The 16,902-nt window shown below is 44.7% G+C and overlaps 1 long non-coding RNA gene across 1 annotated transcript in view; it reads left to right on the top strand.

Moving 5' to 3' along the window:
* Window positions 1-16,902, top strand: part of LOC143769209 (uncharacterized) — a 146,167-nt gene that overhangs the window by 53,075 nt on the left and 76,190 nt on the right. Inside the window, exon 2 of the long non-coding RNA XR_013214266.1 lies at window positions 15,685-15,851. This is a non-coding gene — a long non-coding RNA (uncharacterized LOC143769209). The remainder of the gene's footprint in view (window positions 1-15,684; window positions 15,852-16,902) is intronic.

Raw genomic sequence — 16,902 nt, 5'->3', positions numbered from 1 at the left:
CAAACAATAGGCTCATGGCAGTTTTACAGCGGTTACATGGAAACACGGGCAGGCAGCTGGTGATGAGTGGAGGAGTATTTAAAGTAGGGACCGCAGACAGGCTATCAAAGGCCTAAAATAACAAACAATAGGCTCATGGCAGTTTTACAGCGGTTACATGGATACACAGGCAGCTTGGTGGTGAGTGGAGGAGTAGTGCAAGGAGTGTCTGTCCCAGTACTCCCAAAATATAAATAGATGTTAATGTCTCGCAAAACAACCAAAAAAAAAAAAAAGGTGGCATACTTAGGTACAGGGGTGGGCTCATCTACTGAGTTTCTGACATTGTAATTTGGCAGTAACTATTTAATGGTGCCAATATAGGACACAGACACAGACTACTTTAAGTTGCATCATAGATGTCTACAAATTTGTATTGTCAGTGCCAGACATTGAATGATGTCAGCGAATAGACTAAAGATTGGTGGAGCTGTGTGACATAATTTTGCACGTGGTAGAGCACATTTTGAGCTGGGGTAGGGGGGAACTCTCTTGAGGCCGGCGGGACCGCCCCAGGGCCCCTCATGTTACAACGGTGTGTCTGACGTTGGGTGCGCACCACCACCGCCAGAGACACTACATTGTACTATGAGGGACCCAGTAGCAATGCCGTCAACCAAAAGCGAGCACACCCACCTCTTCAGACAAACAGCAGTCTCACGGGTGCTTGCGCCAAGTCGCGATACCACGGCCCCGTGTGGGGGCCCCCTGGAGCTCGTGTGAGAACGATCACGTGCGCTGTGTGCTGGGAATGCCTGAAGCAAACGGTCAACAAGAGTTGATTGTTTGGTTGCTAATATTAGTTCCAAGTTCTCATGTGGCATAATATTTTGCAATTTGCCTTTATAGCGTGGATCAAGGAGGCAGGCCAACCAGTAATCGTCATCGTTCATCATTTTCGTAATGCGTGTGTCCCTTTTTAGGATACGTAAGGCATAATCCGCCATGTGGGCCAAAGTTCCAGTTGTCAAATCTCCGGTTGTGATTGGTTGAGGGGCAGTTGCAGGCAAATCTACGTCACTTGTGTCCCTCAAAAAACCAGAACCCGGCCGTGACACGCAACCAATTTCCTGTGCCCCCGGGAAAGGTTCGGCATTAAAAATATACTCATCCCCATCATCCTCCTCGTCCTCCACCTCCTCTTCGCCCGCTACCTCGTCCTGTACACTGCCCTGACCAGACAATGGCTGACTGTCATCAAGGCTTTCCTCTTCCTCTGGTGCAGACGCCTGCTCCTTTATGTGCGTCAAACTTTGCATCAGCAGACGCATTAGGGGGATGCTCATGCTTATTACGGCGTTGTCTGCACTAACCAGCCGTGTGCATTCCTCAAAACACTGAAGGACTTGACACATGTCTTGTATCTTAGACCACTGCACACCTGACAACTCCATGTCTGCCATCCTACTGCCTGCCCGTGTATCCTCCCACAAATAAATAACAGCACGCCTCTGTTCGCACAGTCTCTGAAGCATGTGCAGTGTTGAGTTCCACCTTGTTGCAACGTCTATGATTAGGCGATGCTGGGGAAGGTTCAAAGACCGCTGATAGGTCTGCATACGGCTGGCGTGTACAGGCGAACGTCGGATATGTGAGCAAAGTGCACGCACTTTGAGGAGCAGGTCGGAGAACCCAGGATAAGTTTTCAATAAGCACTGCACCACCAGGTTTAAGGTGTGAGCCAGGCAAGGAATGTGTTTCAGTTGGGAAAGGGAGATGGCAGCCATGAAATTCCTTCCGTTATCACTCACTACCTTGCCTGCCTCAAGATCTACTGTGCCCAGCCACGACTGCGTTTCTTGTTGCAAGAACTCGGACAGAACTTCCGCGGTGTGTCTGTTGTCGCCCAAACACTTCATAGCCAATACAGCCTGCTGACGCTTGGCAGTAGCTGGCCCATAATGGGACAACTGGTGTGCAACAGTGTCATCTGCCGATGGAGTGGTTGGCAGACTGCGTTCTGTGGAAGAGCTGTAGCTTCTGCAGGAGGACGAGGAGGAGGAGGAGGAGGGGGTGCGAACGCCTACAGCCAACTGTTTCCTAGACCGTGGGCTAGGCACAACTGTCCCTAAATTGATGTCGCCTGTGGACCCTGCATCCACCACATTCACCCAGTGTGCCGTGATGGACACATAACGTCCCTGGCCATGCCTACTGGTCCATGCATCTGTAGTCAGGTGCACCTTTGTACTCACAGATTGCCTGAGTGCATGGACGATGCGCTGTTTAACATGCTGGTGCAGGGCTGGGATGGTTTTTCTGGAAAAAAAGTGTCGACTGGGTAGCTCGTATCGTGGTTCAGCGTACTCCATCAGGGCTTTGAAAGCTTCGCTTTCAACTAACCGGTAGGGCATCATCTCTAACGAGATTAGTCTAGCTATGTGGGCGTTAAAACCCTGTGTACGCGGATGCGAGGATAAGTACTTCCTTTTTCTAACCAGAGTCTCATGTAGGGTGAGCTGGACTGGAGAGCTGGAGATCGTGGAACTTTCGGGTGTGCCGGTGTACATGGCAGACTGAGAGACGGTTGGAGACGGTATTGTTTCCGCCGGTGCCCTAGATGCAATATTTCCTCCTACAAAACTGGTGGTTCCCTGACCCTGACTGCTTTTGGCTGGCAAAGAAACCTGCACAGATACTGCCGGTGGTGCGGAAAATGGTGGCCTTACAGTGACGGAAGGGATGTTGCGTTGCTGACTAGCTTCATTGGCCGAGGGTGCTACAACCTTAAGAGACGTTTGGTAGTTAGTCCAGGCTTGAAAATGCATGGTGGTTAAGTGTCTATGCATGCAACTAGTATTTAGACTTTTCAGATTCTGACCTCTGCTTAAGCTAGTTGAACATTTTTGACAGATGACTTTGCGCTGATCAGTTGGATGTTGTTTAAAAAAATGCCAGACTGCACTCTTCCTAGACTCGGATCCCTTTTCAGGGATTGCAGACTGAGCTTTAACCGGATGGCCACGCTGTCCTCCAACAGGTTTTGGCTTTGACACGCGTTTTGGGCCAGATACGGGCCCGGCAGATGGAACCTGTTGCGATGTTGATGCCTGCTGCGGCCCCTCCTCCACCTCCGCTTCTGAACTACTGCCGCCTGCACCCTGTTCCCCCAATGGCTGCCAATCGGGGTCAATAACTGGGTCATCTATTACCTCCTCTTCGAGCTCGTGTGCAACTTCGTCTGTGTCACTGTGTCGGTCGGTGGTATAGCGTTCGTGGCGGGGCAACATAGTCTCATCAGGGTCTGATTGTGGATCTGTACCCTGAGAGGGCAATGTGGTGGTCTGAGTCAAAGGAGCAGCATAGTACTCTGGCTGTGGCTGTGCATCAGTGCACTCCATGTCAGAATCTACTTGTAATGGGCATGGCCTGTTAAATGTTTCACTTTCTAAGCCAGGGACGGTATGTGTAAAGAGCTCCATGGAGTGACCCGTTGTGTCGCCTGCTGCATCCTTCTCTCTTGTTGTAGTTTTTGCTGAGGAGGACAAGGAAGCGACTTGTCCCTGACCGTGAACATCCACAAGCGACGCGCTGCTTTTACATTTACCAGTTTCGGAAGAGGAGGCAAAAGAGCTACAGGCTGAGTCTGCAATGTAAGCCAAAACTTGCTGTTGCTGCTCCGCCTTTAAAAGCGGTTTTCCTACTCCCAGAAAAGAGAGCGTTCGAGGCCTTGTGTAGCCTGACGACGAAACTGGCTCCACAGCTCCAGACTTAGGTGGAATATTTTTATCCCCACGACCACCTGATGCTCCACTACCACTACCATCATTACCAGCTGACAATGAACGCCCACGACGACCTCTTGCACCAGACTTCCTCATTGTTTTAAAATCTTAACCAAAGTAACTTTATTTGTTGCTGTCAAACAACTTACACGGTGAGCTATAACTTCAGTATGATTTCAATATCCCTTAACAGGTTGGTGAGACCACAAGGAAAATCAGGCACAATGTTACACACTCTGTTTTCTGTGGCACAAAATCACAGAGATGACACACACGCAGGACTGTCACTCAAGCACTAATGTCAATATTAATCTCCCACCTAATTTATTTATTTTTTTTTCTCAGGGAGACTTTAGAAACCAAATAATATTAAAAAAACCAAAAAAATAAAAAGCCTTTCTATGGCCCACTGAATGAGGCCGGCGTCACACTGGCGAGTTTTACGGACGTAAGAGCGCAGAAACTACGTCTGTAAAACTCGCATAACATACGGCACAATTATTCTCAATGGGGCTGCTCCTATTAGCCGTATATTACGGTTCAGTATTATACGGCTTTCTACGGCCGTACAAAATCGCAGCATGCTGCGTTTGTCAGCGTACTGTGCAAAAAAATCGCCAATGAAAGTCTATGGGGGCGAGAAAAATACGGATTCCACACGGACCAGCAGTGTGACTTGCGAGAAATACGCAGCGCTGTTAGTGAAAAGTCGGTAATTCAATTGCCGGCTTTTCATTTCTCCTGCACAAACCCGACAGGATATGAGACATGGTTTACATACAGTAAACCATCTCATATCCCCTTTTTTTTTGCATATTCCACACTACTAATGTTAGTAGTGTGTATGTGCAAAATTTCAGCGCTGTAGCTGCTAAAATAAAGGGTTAAATGGCGGAAAAAATTGGCGTGGGCTCCCGCGCAATTTTCTCCGCCAGAGCGGTAAAGCCAGTGACTGAGGGCAGATATTAATAGCCAGGAGAGGGTCCATGGTTATTGGCCCCCCCCGGCTACAAACATCTGCCCCCAGCCGCCCCAGAAAAGGCACATCTGGAAGATGCGCCTATTCTGGCACTTGGCCACTCTCTTCCCACTCCCTGTAGCGGTGGGCTATGGGGTAATGAAGGGTTAATGCCACCTTGCTATTGGAAGGTGACATTAAGCCAGATTAATAATGGAGAGGCGTCAATTATGTCACCTATCCATTATTAATCTAAGTGTTTGCAAGGGTTAAAAAACACACACACACATGATTGAAAAGTATTTTAATGAAATAAACACAGCGGTTGTTGTAATAATTTATTGTTCTCTCAAATCCATTTGCAGTCCCTCGCTTGGCAACATAATAAACGCACAAGATACATACCTTCTGATGTACTGTCAGGTCCAACGATGTAATCCATCTGAAGGGGTTAACTAATATTACAAGCAGGAGCCCTGCTATAATGCAGCTGTGCTCCGTGCTTGTAATTCCCCTGCGAATGAATGAAATGTAGGTCATTGACCTACATTTCATTCATTCGCGGTGATGCGCCCCCTGGTGGATGTCCTCATATGACCTGGAGCGTGGGAAAAAGTTCCCAGGCTGCAGTTCATGAGAACATCCACCAGAGGGCGCCTCACCGCGAATGAATGAAATGTAGGTCAATGACCTACATTTCATTCATTCGCAGGGGAATTACAAGCACGGAGCACAGCTGCATTATAGCAGGGCTCCTGCTTGTAATATTAGTTAACCCCTTCAGATGGATTACTTCGTGGGACGTGACAGTTCATCAGAGAGGGTATGTATCTTGTGCGTTTATTATGTTGCCAAGCGAGGGACTGCAAATGGATTTGAGAGAACAATAAATTATTACAACAACCGCTGTGTTTATTTCATTAAAATCCTTTTTAATCATGTGTGTGTGTGTTTTTTAACCCTTTCCAACAATTGGATTAATAATGGATAGGTGTCATAATTGACGCCTCTCCATTATTAATCTGGCTTAATGTCACCTTCCAATAGCAAGGTGGCATTAACCCTTCATTACCCCATATCCCACCGCTACAGGGAGTGGGAAGAGAGTGGCCAAGTGCCAGAATAGGCACATCTTCCAGATGTGCCTTTTCTGGGGTGGCTGAGGGCAGATGTTTTTAGCCACGGGGGGGCCAATAACCATGGACCCTCTCCTGGCTATTAATATCTGCCCTCAGTCACTGGCTTTACCGCTCTGGCGGAGAAAATTGCGCGGGAGCCCACGCCAATTTTTTCCGCCATTTAACCCTTTATTTCAGCAGCTACAGCGCTGAAATTTTGCACATACACACTACTAACATTAGTAGTGTGGAATATGCAAAAAAAAGGGGGATATGAGATGGTTTACTGTATGTAAACCATGTCTCATATCCTGTCGGGTTTGTGCAGGAGAAATGAAAAGCCGGCAATTGAATTACCGGCTGTTCACAGATATCGCGCTGAATGAAATCTAAATACAGAATATATATATATGTGTCTCAATGACATATATATATATATATATATATATATACTATATATATAGTTTCCCGAACATTTGAGCACATAAATCCATTAGATGTCGGTTTTGCAAGCCTGCGCGAAAATCTCGCAGTACGGATGCCATACGGATTACATACGGAGGATGCCATGCGCAAAATACGCTGACACACCCTGACTACGGATCACTATTTTGGGAACATTTCTCCGTATTACGGCCGTATTACAGCCGTAAAAAACGGACCGTATTGTCTTACGCCGAGTGTGACGCCGGCCTGAGAGAGAGAGGTGGCACACCCAGGAGTCAAGACTGGCACACAAGCTGAAAGGGCAATATTACTCTCCCACTGTTTTTTTTATGTATTTTTTGTTTTTTAAGGGAGACTTTAGAAACCAAATAATATTAAAAAAAAAACAAAAAAAAAAAGGCTTTCTATGGCCCACAATTAGAGAGAGAGAGGTGGCACACCCAGGAGTCAAGACTGGCGCACAAGCTGAAAGGGCAATATTACTCTCCCACTGTTTTTTTAAGTTTTTTTTTTTTTATTTTCAGGGAGACTTTAGAAACCAAATAATATTAAAAAAACCAAAAAAATAAATAGCCTTTCTATGGCCCACTGAATGAGAGAGAGAGGTGGCACACCCAGGAGTCAAGACTGTCACACAAGCTGAAAGGGCAATATTACTCTCCCACTGTTTTTTTATGTATTTTTTGTTTTTTAAGGGAGACTTTAGAAACCAAATAATATTTAAAAAAAAAAAAAAAAAAAGGCTTTCTATGGCCCACAATTAGAGAGAGAGGTGGCACACCCAGGAGTCAAGACTGGCACACAAGCTGAAAGGGCAATATTACTCTCCCACTGTTTTTTTATGTATTTTTTGTTTTTTCAGGGAGACTTTAGAAACCAAATAATATTAAAAAAAACAAAAAAATAAATAGCCTTTCTATGGCCCACTGAATGAGAGAGAGAGGTGGCACACCCAGGAGTCAAGACTGGCACACAAGCTGAAAGGGCAATATTACTCTCCCACTGTTTTTTTATGTATTTTTTGTTTTTTAAGGGAGACTTTAGAAACCAAATAATATTTAAAAAAAAAAAAAAAAAAAGGCTTTCTATGGCCCACAATTAGAGAGAGAGGTGGCACACCCAGGAGTCAAGACTGGCACACAAGCTGAAAGGGCAATATTACTCTCCCACTGTTTTTTTATGTATTTTTTGTTTTTTAAGGGAGACTTTAGAAACCAAATAATATTAAAAAAAAACAAAAAAAAAGGCTTTCTATGGCCCACAATTAGAGAGAGAGAGGTGGCACACCCAGGAGTCAAGACTGGCGCACAAGCTGAAAGGGCAATATTACTCTCCCACTGTTTTTTTAAGTTTTTTTTTTTTTATTTTCAGGGAGACTTTAGAAACCAAATAATATTAAAAAAACCAAAAAAATAAATAGCCTTTCTATGGCCCACTGAATGAGAGAGAGAGGTGGCACACCCAGGAGTCAAGACTGGCACACAAGCTGAAAGGGCAATATTACTCTCCCACTGTTTTTTTATGTTTTTTTTTTTTTTCAGGGAGACTTTAGAAACCAAATAATATTAAAAAAACCAAAAAAATAAATAGCCTTTCTATGGCCCACTGAATGAGAGAGAGAGGTGGCACACCCAGGAGTCAAGACTGGCACACAAGCTGAAAGGGCAATATTACTCTCCCACTGTTTTTTTATGTATTTTTTGTTTTTTAAGGGAGACTTTAGAAACCAAATAATATTTAAAAAAAAAAAAAAAAAAGGCTTTCTATGGCCCACAATTAGAGAGAGAGGTGGCACACCCAGGAGTCAAGACTGGCACACAAGCTGAAAGGGCAATATTACTCTCCCACTGTTTTTTTATGTATTTTTTGTTTTTTAAGGGAGACTTTAGAAACCAAATAATATTAAAAAAAAAACAAAAAAAAAAATGCTTTCTATGGCCCACAATTAGAGAGAGAGAGGTGGCACACCCAGGAGTCAAGACTGGCGCACAAGCTGAAAGGGCAATATTACTCTCCCACTGTTTTTTTAAGTTTTTTTTTTTTTTTTCAGGGAGACTTTAGAAACCAAATAATATTAAAAAAACCAAAAAAATAAATAGCCTTTCTATGGCCCACTGAATGAGAGAGAGAGGTGGCACACCCAGGAGTCAAGACTGGCACACAAGCTGAAAGGGCAATATTACTCTCCCACTGTTTTTTTATGTATTTTTTGTTTTTTAAGGGAGACTTTAGAAACCAAATAATATTTAAAAAAAAAAAAAAAAAAAAGGCTTTCTATGGCCCACAATTAGAGAGAGAGGTGGCACACCCAGGAGTCAAGACTGGCACACAAGGTGAAAGGGCAATATTACTCTCCCACTGTTTTTTTATTTATTTTTTGTTTTTTAAGGGAGACTTTAGAAACCCAATAATATTTAAAAAAAAAAAAAAAAAGGCTTTCTATGGCCCACAATTAGAGAGAGAGGTGGCACACCCAGGAGTCAAGACTGGCACACAAGCTGAAAGGGCAATATTACTCTCCCACTGTTTTTTTTTTTTTTTTTTTTCAGGGAGACTTTAGAAACCAGATAATAAGAAAAAAAATAAATAAATAAATAGGCTTTCTATAGCCCACTGAATAAGAGATAGCACACACAGCAGTGGCACACAAGCCCTGACTGAGGCCAATATTTTTCTACCACTGATTGATGTAGTGTTTTTGTGTTGAGGTAGAATTTAGAACACAAATCACGGAAAAAATAAATAGGCTTTCTATGGCCCACTCAGTGAGAGATGGCACACACAGGGATGGCACTGTAGCAGAAATGCCAATCTTAATCTCCCACAAAAAAAAAAAAAAAAAAACAGGGACTGTCCTACAATTACTATCTCCCTGCAGTAATCTAAGCCAGGTATGGCAGGCAGCAATAGGAGTGGACTGATGCACAAATTAAATAAAAAGTATGGACAAACAAAAAAGATAGCTGTGCAGAAAGGAACAAGAGGATATGTGCTTTGAAAAAAGCAGTTGGTTTCCACAGTGGCGTACACACAGCAATACAGCTATCACGGAGCCTTCTAGGGCAGCCCAATGAGCTACAGCGCTGAGGAAAAAAAAAAAAAAATAGCTTCCACTGTTCCTGCACACCGAAGGTGGTGTTGGACAGTGGAAATCGCTACAGCACAAGCGGTTTGGTGGTTAGTGGACCCTGCCTAACGCTATCCCTGCTTCTGACGAAGCGGCAGCAACCTCTCCCTAAGCTCAGATCAGCAGCAGTAAGATGGCGGTCGGCGGGAACGCCCCTTTATAGCCCCTGTGACGCCGCAGACAGCAAGCCAATCACTGCAATGCCCTTCTCTAAGATGGTGGGGACCAGGATCTATGTCATCACGCTGCCCACACTCTGCGTTCACCTTCATTGGCTGAGAAATGGCGTTTTTCGCGTCATTGAAACGCGACTTTGGCGCGAAAGTCGCGTACCGCATGGCCGACAAGCACAGGGGTCGGATCGGGTTTCATGAGACGCCGACTTAGCCAAAAGTCGGCGACTTTTGAAAATGATCGACCCGTTTCGCTCAACCCTAGTGGTGAGCACTTTCAACCCCCAAGTGCTTCACAGAAGTTTATAACGCAGAGCCATGAAAATAAAAAATAATTGTTCTTTCCTCAAAAATTATGTCTTAGCAAGTAATTTTTTATTTTTGCAAGGGTAACAGGAGAAATTGGACCCCAACAGTTGTTGCCCAGTTTGTCCTGAGTATGCTGGTACCCCAAATGTGGGGGTAAACCACTGTTTGGGCGCATGTCGGGGCTTGGAATGGAGGGAGCACCATTTGACTTTTTGAATGCAAGATTGGCTGGAATCAATGGTGGCGCCATGTTGCGTTTGCAGAGCCCCTGATGTGCCTAAACAGTGGATACCCCTCAATTCTAACTTCAACACTAACACCAACACACCCCTAATACTAATCCCAACTGTAGCCATAACCCTAATCCCAACCCTAATCCCAACACACCCCTAACCACAACCCTAACCCCAACACACCCGTAACCCTAATTCCAACCCTAATCCTAACCCTAATCCCAACCCTAACCCTAATCCCAACCCTAACCACAACTGTAACCCCAACACACCCCTAACCCTATCCGTAACCCTAACCACAAGCCTATTCTTAACCCTATTTCCAACCCTAGCCCTAATTCCAACCCTAACCCTAAGGGTATGTGCCCACGTTGCGGATTCGTGTAAGATTTTTCCGCATGATTTTTGAAAAATCTGCAGGTAAAAGGCACTGCGTTTTACCTGCGGATTTACAGCAGATTTCCAGTGTTTTTTTGTGCGGTTTTCACCTGCGGATTCCTATTGAGCAACAGGTGTAAAACGCTGCGGAATCCGCACAAAGAATTGACATGCTGCGGAAAATACAACGCAGCGTTTCTGCACGGAATTTTCCGCACCATGGGCACAGCGGATTTGGTTTTCCATAGGTGTACATGGTACTGTAAACCTGATGGAAAACTGCTACGAATTCACAGCGGCCAATCCGCTGCGGATCCACGGCCAATCCGCTGCGGATCCGCGGCCAATCCGCTGCGGATCCGCGGCCAATCCGCTGCGGATCCGCAGCCAAATCCGCACATGCCATAACCCTAACCCTACCCCTAACCCTAACCCTACCTGTAACCCTAACCCTACCCCTAACCCTAACCCTACCCGTAACCCTAACCCTAGTTCTAACCCTAACCCTAGTGGAAAAAGAAAAAAAAAAAAAATATATTTTCTTTATTTTATTATTGTCCCTACCTATGGGGGTGATAAAGGGGGGGGGGTTATTTATTATTTTTTTTTATTTTGATCGCTGTGATAGAACCTTTCGCAGCGATCAAAATGTACTTTTAACGAATCTGCCGACTGGCAGATTCGGCGGGCGCACTGAGCATGCGCCCGCCATCTTGGAAGATGGCGGCGCCCAGCGAGGAGGTGGACGGACACCGGGAGCCTCGGTGAGTATAAGGGGGGGGAGATCGGGGCACGGGGGGGCGTTGGAGCACAGGGGGGTGGCATAGCAGCACGGGGGGAGCGGGCAGGAGCACGGGGCAGCGGAGCACAGGACCGAGGGGACCGGACCCCATAACGGAGCACTGGGGGGGCGATCGGTGGGGTGTGGGGGGGTCACATTAGTGTTTCCAGCCATGGCCGATGATATTGCAGCATCGGCCATGGCTGGATTGTAATATTTCACCAGTTTTTCAGGTGAAATATTACAAATCGCTCTGATTGGCAGTTTCACTTTCAACAGCCAATCAGAGCGATCGTAGCCACGGGGGGGTGAAGCCACCCCCCCTGGGCTGAAGCACCACTCCCCCTCTCCCTGCAGATCGGGTAAAATAGGAGTTAACCCCTTCACCCGATCTGCAGGGACGCGATCATTCCATGACGCCACATAGGCGTCATGGGTCGGATTGGCACGGGTTTTCATGACGCCTACGTGGCGTCATGGGTCGGGAAGGGGTTAAAGATGTAGGTGATGGTGTAGGTCGCAGTATATGACGAGGACACAGGATTGCAGTCTCTTTACCTCTTTACTGAAGGCTTTCTGCATCCGCAATCCAGAGCACTGTTAACAGGGCTGGCTGAGACCAGCCGGTCCGAAGGCACATCCAGAGTTCCATTTGCAGGTGGAAATCAGTAGCCTACCTACTAGCGCCTGGGTGTTGTAGTACTTCCCTGCTGAGCACCACAGGATAGTCCTCACAACTGTCGTGTTTGTTTCTGTTCTTTCTCTCCGTCCCCCAGATGGTTTGGATAGGACGCACCCGTATGACGGGGTAGGCCTGGAGTTATTTTATAGGGACCCTAGAGACGCCCCTCTCCCACAATTGCCTCTGTTGTCTTCGTTAGGTGTATAGGTGAGACAGCCAACCTAAAGTTAACTGCCCTGCCGTAGTTCAAAGTAATGCGTAGAGTCTATTACTTCCTCGGCGTTCCGGCCACCGGCTACGGGCCTCAGAAGGATGTTACCGATCTTATGGCAGGACTCCTTCTGGGTCTATCTCCTTTATGCTGCGATCTCGTCTCTCACTTCTCCACAATATACTTCGCTTCGTGTCCTTTCTTAGGATGCCGCCGCAATGAGGTGCAGGCACGGCTCCGTAACGCTCTGTCTGTGCTAGGCCACTGTCAGGATCCCACACCTGACAGGTTCTCCCTGGAACTCTCCCAGGCTGCTTTCTGCCTAACTTCCTATCCAACCCCCAGTTTTACCCATGTGTGAGGGGTGGCCTAGTAGATAGAACCTTTTGCTCCCCCTGGTGGCCGGAGTGTGAAGTGTAATGTGTGACTGTGATACCTGGTCAGGTGAACTCCTTTAGTGCCATCAGACGTACCATCACTCCCCCTGGTGGAAGAGCGATGTTACTGCAACGACCAGACTCTGGGGTGCTGCAGATGAATTTTCTGGCAGATGAGACAGATTTCAATCAGATCAAATGGCCATTTACATGCACTAATTTTGATCATAGTGGAAAGAAATTGGTCTTATATTTGTAGGTGTAAATGGGCATTTATTTAAATGGATTTTCCACTACTTGTACAACTCCTTCTCTTCTGCTGCATAAATAGTAACAGCCTCTACTCACCTCCAGTTGGTGCCAGCACCATTTTATCATTGATGGCACCAGGTCTCACAGAGACTCATGTGACATAATGTCTCATGAGCGCTGCAGCTAATCAGCGGCCGCTTCATTCTCACTTACTTTGCTGCTCCTGATTTCTCACTGACTCCGGATGTCAGTTATGTCCGAAAAACATGAGAGTGCAGCTGCCGGCAATTGACTGCAGGGCTCACGTGATGTATCGGTGTGATACGAGTCCCAAAAGATCTTGTGGCAACAGCATTGGTATTACAGGTGTCATGGGGATTTTGCGACAAAGAGGGTCCAGAAGACCATGGTGTCTGGTTTCATGCACTCCTGCACTGGTTAGAAGTACTTCAACAACAAATTAAACACTGCAGGTTTTTCCTTGCTAACTGTGCAGGGGTTAATCTATTCAGTTGAAGCTCCTGGACTGGAGTCTTCCTACTTGGATTGGCTCAGCTGTTCAGTGTTGGCCACTTCCCTCTGCTATATATGCTTGCCTCTGACACTTAGGGATTGCCAGTGTTAGTTCTTACTGGCTGAGATGGTGGAGTTGTTTGTGGTTGGAGTTGGCATTTGGAGATTCGTTCAGGAGATTGTTGCTTGGAGTTTTGTCTATGTGCACATCCTCATCCTCTCCTATTTGCTTTCTCCTTCCTTTAACTCCCTTGTGTTCCACTCTGTTGTTTGGTGTGTGTATTGTATATGGTTGGTGTGACGAATCGCACAGGGGAAGGGATGTGTTAACTTCTTTCACCTCTGGGGAGGGGAGAGAAGGACCCAGCAGGGATCGGCTCTCTGGCACCACCACTTGCCCCAGGTCAGTCAGGGAACTGCACCGAGGGCAAATAGTCACCGGAAAGGCTTCCCTTATAGGTACGAGTTATTGAGGTGCTCCCAGTGAGGGGGGATATACATCACCAGTCCAGGCTGGGGATATACAGTATATAAACCTACAGGCCATCACTGTCAGGGCTCCTCATTAACACAGTACAGTATGTTGACACCAGTTCCTCATTCGATATAAGCCCCGTCTAACAGCAGGCTTATATCGGGTCAGAAACCAACCCGGGTAGTGTATAATAACGAACTGAGTGTGTGGATGTGGGGATTCGTGAATCAAGATAAAAAAGCAGCTCAAGAATAATTTTATATTTAGTCACCGAAAGGCACACTAGAAAGATACAGGTATATATTTACAAAAGCAAATATACAGGTATACAGTCAGGAGTGTAGTACAAGGGTAGGGTACAGATAGATTGCAATTACCATGTTATGTAGCATGTGACCACAGGAAGTCGCTAATGGATCACAGGTCCAAATCTTTGCTGTGAGATTCTCTGGTCGCAAGAAACAAAAGAAAAAGAAAGCCACTATACTATGCACACCACGGACATATAAATAATAATGAAGCAAATGTAGAAACAAGAATTTATTGGCACACCACACAAAAAATATTAAAACATAATTAAAAACAATACACAAGAAAACTTGGTCCATATACAGATGGTAACATATAATATTTGGAGTATTTAAATAAACAAAAGCAAGCCTGCACAACAACACTGATATATACCTACCCCCTGGCTCATGGGACTAAAGGACAAAATGTGTATTTATGGCCTTAGCACCTATAGATCGCCCCCAACCATAAATACAATGGCGAGATATCCAACCGAGGCAGAGAATAGCCCTGACTGCAGCCCTCAATAATGAGCCACCTGGGCATAAACGGTGGAAAGTGCACCGCAAAGATGAATCACCGCAAGAAATACGCAGTCTATAAGCAGATAAAGTCACCCATGACTAGAGTAAGAGATATATAATATTACCCAGGGGAGTAGCCAGGGACACAGTCCCCGTGTGCAGGCTAACACGGACCAAGTGACATGACCCAACGCGTATCGCCCTCCAAATAGGGCTTCGTCAGGGGAAGTAGTGATTTGCCAACAATAACCTGTTTATATAGTAAGGGATATAACAAACCTTCTCAGGTCCATGCTCACCGGATCTCCATCAGGTTTGTTATATCCCTTACTATATAAACAGGTTATTGTTGGCAAATCACTACTTCCCCTGACGAAGCCCTATTTGGAGGGCGATACGCGTTGGGTCGTGTCACTTGGTCCGTGTTAGCCTGCACACGGGGACTGTGTCCCTGGCTACTCCCCTGGGTAATATTATATATCTCTTACTCTAGTCATGGGTGACTTTATCTGCTTATACACTGTGTATTTCTTGCAGTGATTCATCTTTGCGGTGCACTTTCCACCGTTTATGCCCAGGTGGCTCATTATTGAAGGCTGCAGTCAGCCTATAAAAATGTATAATAATAATAATAATGTCATCATATGGATTCGGTGATGTCACCAGCCCCAGTCTGAGGTGGCCGGACTCTTGCTGTCCACTACTGCCAATAGTTTCATTTTTGTGGATCATCCGCATTAAACCGTCCGCAGTCTATAATGCTTCTGGCTGTATATCCATTGGTGTGTTACATGTGTCATCTGAGACTTCTGCAAGTGACTGAAACAACTTTTTCTGGGCCTACTACGCAGTAAAACAAATTATTACATCTGCTTTTATTAAAAATCAGACGTCATCCATGGTAATTTTCACCCCGGGCAGCGGAACGCTGCATCAACCTCCCCCCATTTACAATAAATACCACTTTGCTGCCGGCTGTGATGATACCGGACGTGTCCACAATTGGATTATGTTGCTGTGAGCGAGATAAAATGCAATAAGATGGTAACTTTTATGGTTTTGTCTTTGCAGGTTTTGACGTGTGGGCAAATGATCGCATCATGGACACCTCTCATCTACTGAGCAGAAGAAGCCGGAGAGCATGGAGGGGCTTGGGACAGACACACAATAATGGGCACGTGCTGAACAGACAGGAGGTCCGGGAAGATGAGAGACACATGTAGGCAAAGCTAATGAAGGTAGCACTCCTTGTGACCTGGCACAGCTTCCAGAACACATCTGCTCTCTGCAAGGCCACATTATGTGTTACATCCATACAAATAAACTGTGATTATTATACTTATCTCATTCTAGAATTTATCCATTGAAGCTTCGTGTATAACCCCCTCTGCGGCTCAGAGTAACGACGCGTCTTGGTGATATCGGCGAACGGTCGTGTTTCTCATAGAAGGTCTGACCTGCCGCTCCTATCACATTCCGTCGCTTTTTATGTTCCTGATCTTTTCCCTGATAAATAATAGATTTAATTGAGGAGGCAGCTTGACCTTCAATGACCCACAAAGTAGATCCTGAGAGGATTATAGGTGGAGAGATGAAGGAATTATCTATACCATAGATTGTACTTAAAGGTTATACTGTGGGGGAAGGGGGTAGACCTGATTGTCTCATCGACATAACCTAATGTCATAAATAGAGTCTCTTCTAGGATATTTAATCCTACACCGCCGGCAAAGCACCATGCTAAAAATTATTGTTAATAATATTTGATAATGACTTATTATAATACATTTTTATTTTATTCTAACAATTTTTTTATTATTTTTGTCAAGAGTTTTTAAGGTTTTAGTATGATCGTTATTTTTATTATGTTTTATTAGAAAAATTTATTATTTAAAATAAATATATGCATATCATAATTATGTTTTGTTATTTTTCAGGTATTAGGTTTTATTATACTTAAGATTTTAATATATTTGAATGTTTTATATTTGTAGAACTTTCATTTTATTATTCTTGTTAGAATTATTTTTATTACTTATATTTTATTATACAAATTTTTTTTATATACTGTACATTATACACATATACATACATGTAATATATATACAGTATATTAAATTTACTATTGTATATATGTATGTGTGTATATATATATATATATATATAGAAATACATATATATATATATATATATATATATATATATATATATTGCTTTATATATTTTCTATATTTTATTATAAGTATGTTTTAATATTTTCCATTAAGTTTTATAATACTCATGTTTTAT

This window comes from Ranitomeya variabilis, chromosome 4 (assembly GCF_051348905.1).
Source record: "Ranitomeya variabilis isolate aRanVar5 chromosome 4, aRanVar5.hap1, whole genome shotgun sequence".
Lineage (NCBI taxonomy): Eukaryota > Metazoa > Chordata > Amphibia > Anura > Dendrobatidae > Ranitomeya > Ranitomeya variabilis.
This window is presented reverse-complemented; position numbering and strand designations above follow the sequence as displayed.